Source organism: Pinus tabuliformis, chromosome 9, assembly GCF_031772625.1.
Source record: "Pinus tabuliformis cultivar Carrire ecotype Pingquan chromosome 9, CPIR1, whole genome shotgun sequence".
NCBI lineage: Eukaryota > Viridiplantae > Streptophyta > Pinopsida > Pinales > Pinaceae > Pinus > Pinus tabuliformis.
This window is the reverse complement of record NC_142307.1, coordinates 1,882,694,941-1,882,712,180: the sequence shown is the minus strand read 5'-3', so window position 1 is coordinate 1,882,712,180 and position 17,240 is coordinate 1,882,694,941. Positions and strand designations below refer to the sequence as shown.

The 17,240-nt window shown below is 36.6% G+C and overlaps 2 pseudogenes; both read left to right on the top strand.

The window, feature by feature from the left end:
- Positions 1-162: 162 nt before the first annotated feature.
- LOC149156437 (mannan endo-1,4-beta-mannosidase 1-like) lies at positions 163-3,760 on the top strand (annotated as a pseudogene).
- A 10,388-nt stretch (positions 3,761-14,148) lies between these two features.
- LOC149156436 (high-affinity nitrate transporter 3.1-like) lies at positions 14,149-15,029 on the top strand (annotated as a pseudogene).
- Positions 15,030-17,240: the final 2,211 nt, after the last annotated feature.

Sequence of the window (17,240 nt, the reverse complement as noted above, 5' to 3'; positions counted from 1 at the left end):
AGACCAAGATTGCCAAGGTAAAATATGGTAATGTTCATCAACAATCCTTGCAAACTCTCAGTGTGTAAAGTTAAATTTCCATCACTGAACAACAACACAACTAGGAAATTGGAATCTAAGATGTTTGGCTTGCAATCCATTAGGGATTCTCTGAGTATGCTCATGGAGTAATTGCCATCCTATGAAGTAAAAGTGAGTAAATATCTTATCCATGTTTTCTATTTGTTTGTTTTGAATTGTTCATTCATATTAAACTTTTCAGTGTAATCATCATTCTTTTTGTGCCCTTTTGCAGAATAACGTTGAGGCATGTATTCTTCTTGGCTCGAAGAGATATTTTGGATGAAGAAAGTTCAAAGGTTAGCAGTCATGATTTTAAGCTAGTAATGTTGTTGTACTACTTCAAAGATCACTTCCATGTAGGGATAAATTCAATGCAAGTTGTTCACTCATGTAAATTGTATGCTTTAGTGCTTGTAGTTAAAAAGTTGGCTGAAAGCTTCAACGTGTTAGAGACAGACAACTCCTTTCACCATTGTATGGACTGAATATATCACCATGAACAAAAGAAATTGAAAGAGTGTTTTTTGCGCATTGTTCTTCCATGCTGATATTCTTGATCTTGGTAGTGGTTGTACATAATGTTGATGATTTTGACTTTCAAAATGGATTTGAAATCAATGGAAGAGGCCAAAATATTGTCATGACTTTTTCAAATATTTGTGGGGAATATATTTGGAAATCCAAGTTTTATAAATTTTGAAATGATTTTTGCGAGATCCCATTACATTAGAGAGATGAAGAAAATATTGTTGGCTTTCCCCTATGAAGCAAGCGTTGTATATTATCCTTGTATATATATTTCACAAGATTGCCACATTGTACATGCATTTTCTCTAAAGGTTGCTTGCGATGTGAAAAAGAAAGTTGATCAAAGCATGATATCTCCACATGAATGTATTATAAGATTTTCTAGACAACTGACAATTGTTATATATTATTAATGGTTCTGGTTCAAGCCTCATTGAAACATTTCCTTCAAAATGTTTTGACATGTTTACGGTTTGCGATCACTAAGTGTCCCTGAACTTCATTGATTGAAAATTACTCCTGAATCATGCCTAGTGTCACATAGTTTTTTTTTTATGTTTAACAACATAGTACACTTCTAACTCAAGAGTTACCCCTGCCTGGTGTCACATAGTTGGTTTATGATCATTTTTTAAATTTTCCAAATAGGTTTTGTTTCCATATAAACAAAATATAATAAGGAAAATGTTGTGAATTTTATTTTGTTTCCTATTTACATCTTTTGGGAACCCAAATTCAGTGAAAGTTAGTCATTCTCCTATGAGAAGTATATGTGAAACCATTGAAATTGATCCTCACGGTTGTCTAAGGAATCCAACATAATGTTTTTTCCCTATTTGGTTTGTCATGTACCTTTTTCATATCTTTGTTTTAATATAGGTTTAATCGTTAAGGGTTCAACTTAGAGTGAAATTAACTCTTGGTATACTTTCTTGATTTGTTTGAGTCCCTTCAACAATATTTTTTACTTGTGGTTTCAATGTGCTCGGAAAGTGGAAGAATAAATTTCTTGAGCACAAAATACAAAACGATTTTCTTATTGTCAGAGGAGATACCTCCTCAGTAAGCAGTTTCTCTTGATAGTCAATCCTTAGGTTTCTAAGGATTTTATATTTGAAAATAATACATCCAAACCCATCACTGTTTAATAACACAATACACTTCTAACTTAATGTGCAAGGTTTCGTGTCAAGGAAATACACTATATTCAAGATGGAGTATATTTTGGGGTTTTTCCTCCCTCTTCTTTCTTAGTTTTCTTCAGCAAGCTGTAGCAGGAGGGACTACATCTGTGAAGACAAAGGTACCCAAATTTCTGTTAGTGGGAACCCTTTATTTGTCAATGGGTTCAACTCTTATTGGCTAATGACTATCGCAATGGATCCAACACAGAGAAATAAGGTTACCTTTGTTTTTCAACAAGCTGCAGCTCATGGGCTCAATGTTTCCAGGACGTGGGCCTTCAATGATAGCTGGTACCAGGCCTTGCATACTCCTCCTTTGTATATGATGAGAAATTCTTTCAAGTATATGCATGGGATCTTGGATAGATCAAGCCTTCAAACCCTTCATGCATTTATTTTTTTCGTGAGTTTTTGTTTTTGGGTGTCTGGATCTGCTGGCATTGTTTGTTTTATTTTTATTTTTTGGGTTGTTTGGTTCCTCTGTTTTGTAATAAATGCCTTGGACTTTGTGGTCTCTGAGGCCAACAAGTATGGTGTTAGATTGATACTTAGCCTGGTGAACAATTATGTGAGTTTTGGAGGAAAGGTCAAATATGTACAATGGGCTCACAATGCTAAACAAAATATCAACTCTAAGGATGATTTCTTCATAGATCCCCCTGTCAAAGGTTACTATAAGAACCATGTTAAGGTAACAGAGTGTATACATGTGCATTTCTGTGTAATATTATGAATACATTTCTATTGTTGTGTATATACACATGCATAGCCCAATTTGCATATAAGATATATACACAAATAACTAATGAAATCTACATTTTTTTGTAGACTATATTGACTAGAGTGAACAACATTACTGGAGTAACCTACAAGGATGACTCTACAATCTTTGCATGGGAGCTCATGAATGAGCCTCATTGTCAGAGTGATCCCTCTGGGAGGACCATCCAGGTCAGAAATCACCTTCTCTCTTCAAGGCTCATACTTTGGTGGCTTTCTATTAATAATTTCCCTTTCTGGTAATTAGTTATTTGGATAATGACTATGTGTAACTATTATGAGTAAAAATTGGAGTTGGCTGAGATGAGGAAACAGGGATGGATAGAGGAGATGGCCAGCCATGTCAAATCCATTAATGGAAACCATCTTTTGGAGGCTGGCTTGGAAGGGTTTTATGGAGAGTCCAAGAAAGAGATCAATCCAAGCTTCTCTGTGGGTACATATTTCATCACCAACAACCAAATCATAGGAATTGATTTTGCAACTGTACATTGCTATCCTGACATTTAGTAAGTCTCCATGTTTTTTCCCCAAGAGTGGACTGATTGAAAGTTTGAGATCAATATATTTTTTACAAACTTAGATCTGTTTTCTGGACTCTATTGTATATGTGAGATTTTGGGTCCAGGAGAAGTTGATTGAGCCACACTTGTGCTACATTCATTCATGTAATTTTTATAAGTAGAAAATGAATTATTATAGTGAAAGGTGTTCATTAGTGGAGTATGGTGTAGCACTTACACCGATATATTGAACTGTGATTTGAACTTTACAAGCTTGTTGGATCAGATGAGGAGGGCCAACTTTCATTTGTACAGAGTTGGTTAGAGAACCATCTAGAAGATGGAAGCAACACATTGAAAAAGCTAGTTCTGTTTGCAGAGTTTGGAAAATACTCCAAATAACTATGATTCAGTATAGGTGAGAGAAACTGTTTGTTTCATGTGATTTATAAAAAAATATATGCTTCTACTAGCAGGGGAGAAGCAGTTGGAGGAGCCATGTTTTGGCAGCGGCTGGAAAAAGGAATGAGCTCATATAGAGATGGGTATGAGATTGTCTTGTCTCATTCACAAGGATGGATGCATATGAGAAGAAGACACGGGTATGAGAATCCATTCACAAGTATGGATGCAGATGAGAAGAAGATGCAGGTCCATGAACACAAAAGAGAAAGATGGAACAAGAAATCCATCAATGTTTGAGTTCGATATACAAAATTTGGACGTATATATCTCTGGTCTGTATATTATTGGAAAAACTAGTCATAAAAAATTATGCAAGCATCTCACTCGACTTTCTATTCAATGTTATCATTGAACAAGCGCAAAGATACCATCGACCTCTGCCAGCTCAAAAATAATGAAGGGAAAAGATGGAGAGGGTATATGTAGTATGTATATTTTAATTAAACGAGATTGCACGAGTAAACCAAATTTAAGTATATATAATGTCCACCAATTTTTGAAGTAATGTAAATATATATTTGTAATTGTCATACGATGCTTGTTTTTTGAAGTGTTTAAATTTTGCATTTTATTTATTTTTTCTTGGGAGGAAAGATTTTAATTTTTGGATTTGATTATAATGATTTTATTGTTTATCTTGATGGTTATCACATACATTGATATATTTTGTTTAATTTATAATATTTTAAAATTAAGTAAATTATATCCTAATTAAAATAATATTGATATTTTTTACATATTATTTATAATTATAATATATTTGATTTTATAATATATATTTTTTGTTAAGCTTGGCAAGTCCTCTTTTTTCTATTCATTTATAAGCAAATTTACACCACATAGATTGGCTAGGTGGCCTCAACTTTCCCATTGGGAAACCAAGTTTGTTGGCCACCTATCTGCATTGTATGCCATCCAAAAATAGAAAAGTTTTAGTATTTCTATCCAAGCTATATATGTCTTTGTTTCATGACCATACTCTAGATTTCTACCTATACATATTTTTGCATAACGAAAAGTAAAAGCTATCTACATATAAAACAAAATTAAACAAGGGAGATTATCTAGTCATTATGTTCCTCCGAGGTCGATTCCACTAGTGCTGGTTCTTTGACATTTGATCTAGACATCTCAGAAAGTATCAAGATACATGGGATGTGTCTCTTAATTCTGCCCAACTTGATAACTTGCTTGTGGAGTTGAAACTAAACTTTTTGAAATTCCTATTTTTAGCTCAGGATACCTTAGATAGAAATAGCCATGCCCACCGAGATCTGCTCTATAGCCTTGCCTAATAGGATTTTCATCATCCAATAAAGGTATAAGGTCTTCTTAAATTGCATTATCCTGCCTCTAGTGGGACCAGAGTCTGGGACTAGGGTCCTCCAATCATCCATGTCCTCCTTTGCTCACTACCTTGCTTAACTTCCTCTTCCCATTCCTCTAAAAAATTTTGAATGCCTTCATCAGTGCCCTCGCAATATGCCTCCATGGTTCACTGATAAACTTTTCCACTGATTTTCTCCCCTTGCGAGGCTTAGATGTGCTCAGTTCCTTTTCATTTCTAGGCACTTGGGCCTGTCATCCATGGCCACGACTTTTTGCAAGTTGAGCCATGGTGGAGATGCCCAAAACCTATTCATTATAGCAATTCGTTAACAAAAAACAATTCAATATGATATGGCAATGCTCCTATCCTTGAGTTGAATTACCAATGCTAATCGCCCCACCTTGCTCCTCCCCTTTACCTTTGGTATTGATGCCAGGGCCTTCATGGTTGGAGGTCCATTCCCCAGGAGGGGCCGACCTCCAGCCACCAGCAATGCGCCCTCGTCTCCACACCCATCTCCTCATGACCCTGAGCAGGTTATCTTCCCCTCTCCAAGACCAAGCTAGTGAGATCTGTTGCTTACCAGCATTAAGCCAGCCATGATTTGCAAACCCTTTCCCCTCTGCCCAAGATACCACCACGTAGCTTTTGGCATTTTCTTTCCTGTCTTCCCACTCAATAGTCCTAGAAATTCCCTCTCCACAATAGTATCTATATATTTCCCAACACTTGCATTGGCATCGATAGCAGTGGACCATTCCTAGGCAAAAAATTAACTAACACTCGCTCCCCTCAGCACCTGGCTCATAACCTCTACTTGCATGACCCCTACTGGCATCCCTGCTCAACCCTTGGCCCACAGTTCCCAGGATCCCCATGCGAGACAACATAAGTTCGAAACAGAGGGAGATTGAAGCAATACCCGATAGTGGCAGAACATAGACACAGAACCAAGTCAACACAACCAGGTGCCACCCCCAATTCCACCAGCAATTCTCAACTTCCCAATTAACATTCCTAATTTTCCCTTGCTCCCACCAACAAAAACCCAACCAAGTCAATATTGCAATGAAAGAGATGAGCTGGAAAACATATGCATGGAAACTTGTTGGCCATCTACAAGCTTGGGGCTGAGAATGGTGTCACCAGACCCTTCCAAAGCTCCAATGATGCAGGAGCATTCAGCTCAGAAAAATCATTGTAATTTAGTAGACATACAGGGTCTTGTGTTTTAAGGAAGTTTGATTCGTAAGTGTTGAACTAATGTAATTATTAAGGTTTTGAGTGATTTAAATGAGAGAAGCTAGAATAGGGATTTAATTAAATATAGTGAGGCATATTTGTAAATGTTATCGAATGTAGGAGAACATGAGAGATTTAGGATAGTTGAGAGATTTGAGAATTAATTGTAAAACTTAGATTAGGAGTTAGTTCATGATTTTGTGGATTAAAGAGGATCCTTAAAGATAAGGAAGAGATTTTAGGATTTTGTTGAGAAGGTTAAGGATCTAAACCAGGAATTGGTTATAGAATCCTTTTGTATAAATGTAAGCCAAAAAGGCACAGAAAGAGTTAGTTAAGTCAAGATAGATAGTTAGATAAGTTAGTAGTTAGAGGTTTGATTGTAAGCCTACGGGCAGGTAGGAAAACAGAGGCCATTGATATAGAATATCAAGCCAGAGAGAGAGAGACTCTTATGTCAATGCATTTTTATTAATACAAACAACTCGATTTTGAGTTCATGTATGTGTATTGAGTAATTGAGATGTAGATTGTGTATGATCTTAAGTTATTCTGCAAAACATAGGTTGCAGGTGCATAATCAAAGGTGAAATATAGAGAAGAGTAACAGAGAGGTGTTATGGCTTTACACACATAGATAGTACAGGAGGAAGCCTTTAATGTTACAGTAAAGGTGAAGGGAACATAAAGGCGCGAGCGGAGTTAAGCTCAGGAGGAAGTTGTGATGTAGGACAATTAAAAACCATAACCTGGAAGAAACCCAAAACCACAGAGAACCTTGAGAAACCACATAAAAATGAAGTAAAGGGAAGAACGAAGAAGTGAGGTTTCGATGCTTAGGAGTCGTTGGATCAGCTAGATCAACGGACAAGATTGTTTGTGATAAGCGGCCAAGATTAAGTCGCGTAGAATGGAGTAAAAGAAATGAACGACGAAGATTAACTTAAGTGTTAGTGGAAGAGGAATCTGGAGGAGTTGTTGCAGCCATCGATGGTAGAAGATCAATGGTCATCGGGGGCCAATAAGCTCGGAAATTAGTCAAGGAAGAAAGGTGGGTTTATAAGCAAAAGCGGGTTATCGGATGGAGCAAAATTGGTAAGTGGTAATAGGGGGGAGTCACCTGATCCCATTAATCAAACGACACGTAGCACGTCGGAGGAGAGAGAAAACTGCTTTATCGGGCGGGTAATCCTCGTGCAAGTAGCTCACCCGATATCGTTGTGGACCATCGGATCAAATGGGTTTTGATCTACGGCATAGGATCGCCAAGAAGTTCTATTGATCGGGGGAAGACATCAACCATCGGATCACAGGGTAAGATCTACAGGAGAGGTTGAAGCCGATAAGGCTTGGGAAAGAGCAGAGCTGAGAAGTTTATTAATGCGAGTTAAAGTTATTTGAGTTCTGGAGCATGAGTTGAGATCACGCGATAGTTGTTGATCTAATGGAGTGAAATCAACATTGGAGGATGAATGCGATAAAGATAAGCATCAATAAATGTGCCAAGGTCAAGAAAAAGTAAAAAGGTAAGTTTACGTGTGTTTTATGTGTATTTCTATTATACAAAGGTTATAATAGAAATAAAGCAGATTAATGTATTTTGGGTTAAATCGGGTTTACCCAAAGTCGGAGACCATGGTATGGACTTGGTTAATATGCGCGAGGTATAGATAAACTAAAGTTTATAAGGGTGTATAAAGTCCCGATGGAAAGGTTAATGAAGGGTTAGACTATAGAAAGTCAAATTAAAATGTTTCCGCATTAGATTAAATGAAGGGGCCTTAAAACTTAATTAAGAACATTAAACCTTGGATTAATAAGGTTTTCACCATGGATCAGGTGATTAAGGCTTAAGACAAGTGACATGCAATTTTATTTTCTTAATGTGGGTATTGTCGGCTTGAGCTTGCATCATTTTGGTATCAAATAAGAATAGTGGTTGAAACAATTGATATCAGAACAGAATAAGGAAAGTCTGTGTAAAAGGTTTTTGAGAAATTTAGAACAAAGTTATGTTTTAAAATGTGCATGTAGGAAAGAGGAGATCAGATTCTAATCTGACAAATAGTAGGCACACAAGGATAAAGTGTAGCAGAACTTGCAGTTGCAAGGGAACAGAGGACAATCCATTCAAAGTGTAGGTGAATGGTGGAACAAGATCATGCAAAGATATTGAAGGTGAGATGATATGTTTTTGTTATAATTTGATTTGAATATTGGAGAGTTTGTGGTATCTATATTGATGCACAAGTAGCAACATAAGAAGGTGAGAAGGTTGAAACAATCTAGAGCAAGGAGTGTTCAATTGGTTCCAGAGGAAAGAACTAGAGAGATGTCAAAAGACTGAGATCAGAGGAAAGAAGCTTAGTGAGGCAAATGTAGCAAGAAGGAGATTTGTTACTGCAGAGGTATTGTTGTAGCTCACAAAGGCAATTCCACAGAGGATGTGGGTAGAATTGCTAAGTAATGAAGGAATCTAGTAAGACTTTCTAAGTGAAAGAAGAGGTGGTCAGAAGCAAGTATTTCATTGTGATTGAAATACAAGAGGATAGTTGTGTTCTTAGGAGATGCCGATAAGTTGAATCCTAGAAGGAGCAGAGAAAAGTGCTCAAAAGAGGTTCTAGAGATAGAGAACCAAGTGCTTGCCAAAAGACCAAGTACAGAGGAAATCTTGGTGAGGTAAGTGGTAGCAAGGAGAACTTTTTGTTGCAGAGGCTTTAATGCAGCTCATAGTAAGTGAGTAAAGAGCTCATGAAGATAGAGAAGGAGAAGATGACTACTGATATTCATAGTAGAGGTTTTGACGAAAACCACAGCAAAAGAAAAGTGAAGAAAGAGGATGCCAAGGCAAATGGCAAGAGAATGAGCCAAGAGAAAATTGACAAAGAGATGGCTGAGATGAAATAACAACTCAATGTATTAAGGAGGATAATTGAGGAAAACCAAAGACTAGGTTGGGTCTTGAAGAAGAAGCCAGTGAAGTGGTCTAAGTTACAGAGAAGGCTACAACAGAAGCAATTAAAGTGGCTGATGGAAGAACTCAGAAAAGATAAGTTGGAAATGGAAGTTTCTATTTGTGAACTAGAGTAGGGTGAAGTTCTAGGTGAAGAAGAAGGAATTATTGATGTTTTTTTTAACTGTTGGACAAATGCAAACCAGCAGGAGAATGTAAAACCTTATATTGTTGAATCTAATAATTTTGATGTGATTACATGTTTTGCAGAGGATGAGCAATCTTTTGATGCTGTTAAAATTATGGAAGAGTATCTTTTAGAAGATAAAAACTCTGAAGTAAAGAATAATGGAGAATGTCTCTTGAATGAAAAAAGCAATGAATTATTACAACAGAAAGAATTTAGTAATACATTGATGTTTGAAGCTATGACAACATAGGAAAAATTTCTTGTCAAAGGAGATGAAATTCAGTCTGAAGAACTGATATCTGAAGCAATAGTTGAGACTGTTGAACCTTGTAATTTTGAAACAAATAATTTGTGTATAAATGCAGGAATCGTAAGTAATGATGAAGTACTCATGAAGTGTCACAAAGAAATTGAGTTGCTGGAGTATTTGCTGGGAAATTTAGAGTATGACAGTGTGATTGTAGAGGAAGGAGTTCACTACAGTGGAGAAGAGAAAAAAGACATCATTAGAGCAGATGATGTGGAGGGGAGACTAACTGATAGTCTTGAGAGTACTTTAAATAATTCTTTACAGAATTCTTTAAAGAGGTTGAATCAACATACTGATGTGCTGATAGAAGAGGAGAAATCAGAGAAGCATACTAAAGTGTTGCCAAAGGAAGAAGAGGCACTAAGGCCTTATGTTTTTTATTTTAATAATTGTTTTGTGAGTGCAGGTTTAGTTGCAGATGCTGGAGGAAATTTGGCACAGATGAGCAGTCAAGTAAAGATGGTAGAAGAGGATTTTGTGGAAAAATTTAATCCATGGAACAGAGATGTTCAATTGCTGGAGAGAATGTTGGAAAGTCAGGATTCAATGCAGAAAGAGATAATCATGAAAGAAGGTAAGGATGAAAGAGAGGCAGAAAAAGTAAGAGTAAGAGTAAGAATTCGACAACTTCAAAGAGAAGAACAACAGTTTGAAGAGTTAGTGAACAACAACAACAACCTGAAACAAAGAGAAAGAGGTAGAAGTAAGTGGCAGAGTATGGACCAGTCCAAGGATGTGCTGGAGATGGAGATTGAAGAATTATGGCAGTTGATGATGAAACAGTCCATATGGAGGGAAATGACAGCAGGAAGGATGATCAATCAGAACTTGAACTTGATTGACAAGGAGACGAAGATGAAACAAACGACAACAGACATACAATAGTAGCAAAGGTGTAGAGCTTTCAGACAACTACAAACTAAAGTATGGGACCCTGGAGGTTTTCTATCAACATATGAAGACACATGATCAGGAGATCATGAATATTTTCTACTTTGGGAGTCTCATGTAGGAGCATTTAGCTCAGAAAAATCATTGTACTTTACTAGACATAGTGGGTCTTGTGTTTTAAGGAAGTTGGTTTCCTAAGTGTTGAACTAATGTAATTATTAAGGTTTTGAGTGATTTTGATGAGAGAAGCTAGAATAGGGACATAATTATGTATAGTGAGGCATATTTGTAAATTTTCTCGAATGTAGGAGAACATGAGAGATTTAGGATAGTTGAGATATTTGAGAATTAATTGTAAAACTTAGATTAGAAGTTAGTTCATGATTTTGTGGATTAAAGAGGATCCTTAGAGATAAGGAAGAGATTTTAGGATTCTATTCAGAAGGTTAAGGATCTAAACCAGGAATTGGTTATAGAATCGTTTTGTATAAATGTAAGCCAAAAAGGCAGAGAAAGAGTAGTCAAGTCAAGATAGACAGTTAGACAAGTTAGTAGTTGGAGGTGTGAGTTAGAGGTTTGATTGTAAGCCTATGGGTAGGTAGGAAAGCAGAGGCCACTGATATAGAATATCAGGTCAAAGAGAGAGGGACTCTTATGTAAATACTTGATTATTAATACAAACAACTTGATTTTGAGTTCATGTGTGTGTATTGAGTAATTGAGATATAGATTGTGTATGATCTTGAGTTATTCTGTGTAACATAGGTTGCAGGTGCAGAATCAAAGGAGAAATACAGAGAAGAGTAATAGAGAGGTGTTATGGCTTTACACACATAGATAGTACAGTAGGAAGCCTTTAATGTTACAGTGAAGGTGAAGGAAACATAAAGGCGTGAGTGGAGTTAAGCTTAGGAGGAAGTTGTGATGCAGGACAATTAGAAACCAAAACCTGGAAGAAACTAAAAACCACAGAGAAACTTGAGAAACCACATAAAAATGAATTAAAGGGAAGAACGAAGAAGTGAGGTGTCGATGCATAGGAGTCATTGGATCAGCTAGATCAATGGACGAGATTGTTTGTGATAAGCGGCTAGGATTAAGTCACGTAGAATGGAGCAAAATAAATGAACGGTGGAGATTAACTTAAGTGTTAGCGGAAGAGGAATCCAAAGGAGCCTTCGAAGTCATCGATGGTAGAAGATCTACGGTCATCGGGCGCCAATAAGCTTGGACGTTAGTTTAGGAAGAAAGGCGGGTTTATAAGCGAAAGCAGGTTATCGAATGGAGCAAAAGTGGTAAGTGGTAATATGGGGGAGTCACCCGATCCCATTAATCAAATGACATGTAGCACATCGGAGGATAGAGACAACCACTTTATCAGGCAGGTAATCCTCATGCAAGTAGCTTACTCGATATCGTTGTGGACCGTTGGATCAAATGGGTTTTGATCTATGGCACAGGATCACCAAGCAGTTCTGTTGATCGGAGAAGACATCAACCATCAGATCGTAGGGTAAGATCTATGGTGGAGGTTGAAGCTGATAAGGCTTGGGAAAGAGCAGAACTGAGAAGTTTATCAATGCGAGTTAAAGTTATTTGAGTTCCGGAGGATGAGTGGAGATCACGTGACAGCCGTTGATCTAATGGAGTGAAATCAATGGTGGAGGATGAATGTGATAAAGGTAAGCATCGATAAATGTGCCAACGTCGAGAAAAAGTAAAAAGGTAAGTTTATGTGTGTTTTATGTGTATTTCTATTATACGAAGGTTATAATAGAAATAAACCAGATTAATGTATTTTGGGTTAAATCGGGTTTAACCAAAGTTGGAGACCATGGTATGGACTTGGTTAATATGTGCGGGGTATAGATAAACTAAAGTTTATAAGGGTGTATAAAATCCCGATGGAAAGGTTAATGAAGGGTTAGACTATCGAAAGTCAAATTAAAATGTTTCCGTATGAGATTAAATGAAGGGGCCTTAAAACTTAATTAAGAACATTAAACCTTGGTTTAAGAAGGTTTTCACCATGGATTAGGTGATTAAGGCTTGGGACCAATGACACGCAATTTTATTTCCACAATGTGGGTATTTCAGCTTAGGCTGGCATCATCCAACTCCCCTGTCCGTGAACAAACACAATAACATCACCCACTTGTCTACCCTTTCCTCCATTAAAACCTGCGCCTTCACCACCTTCGTTGCCACCTTTCCCACCTCCCCTGCATGCAATCATGCGAAGGGCCACCGCACCTATCACCTTGAGCGTGTGGGGGGTGGTGATACAATACTCTTCATTAATCCCCGTCTTCTGTCCCAACCACCACCTCACACCCCAATCAGAATGATTTTATAATATTTTTAAATTAAATGACTTATATAATATTAATTATTTTATTACAAAGTGTATATTATTTATTGTTATAATAGTATGGTTGTTTATTAGAATTAAAATTAATAAATAAATAAATAAAATTAATTATTTAATTAATTTCAACATTTTATATTGGATGTGACAATTAAATTGAGTGGGAAAATTAAAATAATTGCAGAGCAGGAATTTTTTTTAACATATAATATATTATTATTATTACAGTGTATTTTCGGATTATTTAAATTCATTGTTTTCAGAGCTAAAACATGGCTCTGTTTATCTAGATTTCCGTATCGTAGTGAATATATGGTGGTGAATGTAACTAAAATGGACATGTGTAGTTATTGAATTGTTTTTCATATGTACAAGTGATAAATACATGGTCAAAAGATAAATATTTTAATTAAATATTAAAATACTATATCTTAATATTAAAAAAAAGTTAAAACTAAAAATATAATCTATAAACATTAAAAAAATACACTAAAAAAACTAAAATTTAATATATCAATTATTATTTACTTGATTATAAAAACTAAATTACACGTTTCTCCAGTTTAAAATTCCTATGGTAATCTATATCTCCTTACCCTTACCCTGTACCTTTTGAATCAATTGCTAGTAAAATGTAGTATTAATTTTGATAAGAGTATACAGCCATCAACCATCTCACTTTTAAATCCGTGCAAAATTAGTGAGATACCACTCATCAAGAGTTGCAAACAGCATATCGACGTCAAACAACATTATATCTTCTTCTTAATCGTGCGCACTGTGAGGGTTGATCAACCACAAAATCACAACAAGAAACGGTGGGAACATCTTCACAGGATTTCTGCCTTCACCACACACGTCGAATGCCGATTGTATCCAAAGAATTAGGATTACTTCAAATAGCGAGTAATTGGGTCTGAATTGGCACGTTTGGAGTTTTAGCCTTTCATTTCCTTTCTCGACGTATTCCCTTCGCCGCGTACTGTGGCCAGGCGGCCTTTGGGTGTTGATAGAGTCATTTGTCCTCACAATAGTGACTCTCCAGTAACTATTCAACAGAATCTTGTTCTTCTGAAGGGGCGGAGATGAAATGGGATCCCAGAGTTTCATCTCTCTTAAAAAGAAAAAAGACCACCCTTCATTTCATTTCGGAATACGCATTCATTTCCAGTTCTTGTTCTTCGGTAGGAAGTGACGGTTGCTACCTTTCTTTTGCAACTTGTTCTTTTTCTGTCGTTAGGTGTGCAACCATACAGTTCCCTTTTCTGGTTTTCAGTTTTATACTTGGAAATTACAAAGCATCGGGTTTAATTTGAACTAATGGGGTATTTTTATGCAGAAATGAGCTCTGCGGTTGAATTTGTACTGTGGCATATAGTGGTGATTATGTGTTCAGTGGCATGGGCTAGTGCAGGGGCTCACTTCTCCTCCTTACCTAATACTATGGAAGTCATAGCAACCATCAATTCATCAACAACAACAGTGCCCAACGGTAACAAGCATTAACTTCATCTAAATCATTATCAAGGAAAACTTCAGAAGAAATCTAAAGGATATCTTTGTTGTAAATTATGGAACCTAATTAAAAGATGTTGTGAATTAGTGTGTCTAATTTAAAGACTTTGAACTGGAAAAACACTGAATACAACCATTTTACCTAACAGGCTTTTTATTCAAATTATTATACTCACTTTGTTAGATACTTAGTTTTAAAAGCTCTCAACTAAGGTTTAATATTGCAGCGGCCATGGCAGGGAGAGACTAGCTGGTGGTATCATGCTGGGTAAAAGAATTATCATCATCATTGGTGGATTCAGAATACAAGACTCTGAAGGTTAAGCTGTGCTTCGTTCCAGTGAGTCAAGTGGACAGACAATGGAGGAAGACTGACGACGATCCGAAGAAGGATAAGACGTGCCAGTTTGGTATGAGTGAACAACCCTATAATTCAAATATCAAGATAAACAGCCATCAAATGGACTGTGGAGAGGGACGTGCCTAAAGGAATTAACTTCGTGAGAGCATACGCATTGAATGCGTTGGGGAATGAAGTGGCACACGGGCAGACCAGCAACCTGTTCATGATGGAGGCAATCTCTGGGAGGCATGCTTCCCTTGACATCGCCACCGTTATTTGCTCTGCTTTCGCCATTGTATTTCTCCTTGGGTTTTTCATTCTGGAAAAATGGAGTGCCAAGAAAGCTGCGTTGCAGAAGAAATAAAAGGAACACTGTCTCAATAAATGCAGAAGAAGGTAGACCAAGGAGAACAGATACAATGGACAATAGACCTTCGCTCATGTCATTCGGAAAAGCACTAAGCTACAATAGGTCAAACTTTGTGTATAAATCCGAGCAAGCATTCAATGCATGCTCATAATGCTGTTGTGTTCTCATATTTTTCTGCATTGTAGAAAAATATATTTATACAAAATGTATTGATGCCGTTTTTCATTAACATTTCAGTGAGGTATTTATAATTTTATATTCAGCGACAGTCGAAGAGTTGTCTGTGGCCTGTTTTTTGGTTCAAGTAATTTTAAAGAAAATTAAAAGATGTTTGACGATTCTAGCAAATCGATTATGTTATATAAATTACTATATTAACTTAAAAAAATTATATTAAATATTTATCTAAAATTATAACAAAAAATTATGAAGATAGATTGAGAAATTACAACATAATAATATTAATAATTTTTTTTTTTTAAAACTTAATTTTTAATTGATTTATTTTTAATAAAATAAGAGTTTTTTTTCCTCCCCACTAACAGTATCTAATGATAATGGTAGAATACATGGAAAATACATTTAGACACGTTTTATTGTATGCGTCTTCCTTTCCTTTTTAAGATATTATAGTTGTACATGTATTCCATGGGAAGTAGTCTCTCACATTATAAATTTGACTTACCTATATATAACTTAATCGGCATATAGATTGGTTTCTAGATAGTTATATAATCTAAATTACACAATAATACATGATTTATTAAATATAAGTCTAGATCCATCTTAACTTTGAGCCTATCATGAATCGAGAGAAATCAAATCCCTACATGTGCAAGTTTTTCCTCAAATTTTAATCCCTATCAATGCGAACGAAATGACATATCTCCCTCATATTAAGCAACACATCATTGAAATGCTTTAACTACCATATATTAAGAGTGTTCAAATCCCTAGAGGTGCATCCTCAATTTTCGGTTTTGTGAAGCCCCCTTACTTGGGGCCTCAAGCTTATACAAAAAAGGGTGTTTGTTTCATCTCTAGTGTGTATATATATATATATATATATATATATATATATATATTCCCTTGGGAAAAATCGTAATTTTCATTAGAGAAGAAAATTACATGCTGTATATGCAGATTGCATATGCTGTAGAAGAACCAAGGTGTCTATCAAAACTTAAGGAAAGACCAAAAAATCAGTAACAGGTGCCTTAATCTGCGCAGGGAGGCACTATTGCTAGATGAACAAAATTTTTTAATCAAAATTGCTCTTGTCAAAGAGTACTTGTCTGTTATGAGTTTGGTAATTTGATGCGACGATGAATATTTATAGATGATAACTTATGATAAAAAGACATGTTCCAGGCTTCCCATAAGCCCTTTAGACTAGAGCATCTATATACGGCCGGTGGTAGAACTAGTAATGGTGCCTGTCCCTCTGTTCTTGGATCAGCCAGATGCCTGGAGGCCTGTCCGCAGCTTCTTTGGATAGAGAATCGGTGACTGAGTTTCTTTCCCTGTAGATGTGAGAGCATACAAAGGAGTCAAAAAAAGTGATGAGACGATGAGCCTCATCCAGAATCGGTCTCAGAGTAAAAACTGAACAAGAGGATTTTTTGTTTGACCAGTCACAGAGTACTTTTGAATCACCAAATAACTGAAGAGCTCTACAATGTTTTCCCAGTGCAAATTGGATGAGGAATTTGGCTGAGGATAGTTCTGCAAAGTTATTTGTGCCTCTTCCCAAGCCCATTTGCAGTTTTGAAGTAATGGGAGTCTAATAAGAACAATAAGGCTCCTCCCCCACAGCCTTGCTCTTGAGTAGAGCCATCAAAGTAGGCCCAGGGTAGCTGGTGATTGATGATTTCAGGGACAATGGATCTAGGCTGATGGATAACATCCTCCTCTGGAATGATGTTAAAGTCATCAGCATGAAACGGGTAGAAATGGAAGGCCAGTGGGGCGAGATGTTCTGGAAAATGAGTTTATTGCGAGCTATCTAGAGGGCCCAGCAGATAAGAAGGGGAAGGTTCCAAGCTTTAGGTGGGACTGCATTAGCCCACCAGTTCATCCAGGCCTCATACCTCGAGTCACCCTGCCATCTGCAAGGGGTAGTTAAGGATAAGGTGCACTGGATCCAGAGGTCGTTAGCAGCCTGGCAGTTTAGGAAGAGGTTTTCCACTGATTCATTATTGCTTT